This window comes from Chaetura pelagica, unplaced genomic scaffold, assembly GCF_000747805.2.
Source record: "Chaetura pelagica isolate M959 unplaced genomic scaffold, ChaPel_1.0 scaffold171, whole genome shotgun sequence".
NCBI classification, from domain to species: Eukaryota; Metazoa; Chordata; class Aves; order Apodiformes; family Apodidae; genus Chaetura; species Chaetura pelagica.
Genome location: NW_009952066.1, coordinates 1232427 through 1233542, shown reverse-complemented (window position 1 = coordinate 1233542; position 1116 = coordinate 1232427).

Sequence of the window (1116 nt, the reverse complement as noted above, 5' to 3'; positions counted from 1 at the left end):
GGGCCCTCCCCACAAGCCGCAGGTTGCGGAGGTGCCCAAACCCCCCCGGTGAGACCCCGTAGGTGCAATCGGTGCCGCTCGGGAGAAGCCCAGCCCTGTCCTGGGCTGCAGGCAGAGCAGCGGGAGCCGCGGGGCGCCAGAGGGAATTCTCCCCCTCTGCTCCCCTGGGATGAGGCCCCCCCGCCCTGCTGGGTCCGGTGCTGGGGTCCCCAACACAAGAAAGAGACGGAGCTGCTGGAGCGAGTCCAGAGGAGGTCATGGAGATGATGGGAGGGCTGGAGCAGCTCTGCTCTGGGGTCAGGCTGAGAGAGCTGGGGTTGTCCAGCCTGGAGAAAGAAGAGAGGGCTCCAGGGAAACCATAGAGCACCTTCCAGTACCTGAAGGGGCTCGAGGAAATCCAGGGAGGGACTTTTGAGAAGGACACGGAGGGATAGGATGAGACGATTTTAAGCTGAAAGAAGGAAGATTTACATGAGATACTAGGAAGAAATTACTTGCTGTGAGTGTGGTGAGACCCTGTCCCAGGCTGCCCAGAGAAGCTGTGGATGCCCCATTGCTGGAAGTGTTCAGGGCCAGGTTGGATGGGGCTTGGAACAACCTGGTCTAGTGGGAGGTGTCCTTGCCCATGGCAGGGGTTGGGACTGGATGCTCTGTGTAAGATCCCTTCCCAAACCATGATGGACATGGTGTGCTGAAAGCACCACACGTTCCTGGACGAGAACAGCAGAACAAGGTGCAATGGAGACCAAAATAGCCACCATGAGAAAGACTCAAGTGAAACCAATGTGTAGCACAAGCTCTTTAATGTAAGGAGCGAAACAGAACCTGTCTTCTGATAGGATGGGAAGCGAATGAGGGAGTTTCTGGGTATTCCAAACCTATCCCAAATGCTTGCCTGAAAAAGCTCGAGACCCAGCCATGGGTCATCACGGTTTCCCCCACTGCAAATAGGAAGGGGCTGGGATTTGGGGAACCAGCAGCCAGTCTGACTTGATGTGACTCTGTATATTTCTCCACCACAACCATTTTGCTTCTTTCACAAAAAAATATCTAAAAATATAAGTGTAACTTTTTTTCCCCAGCAGCCTGCTGTAGTCTTTCCAAAGCTTTCAAGTT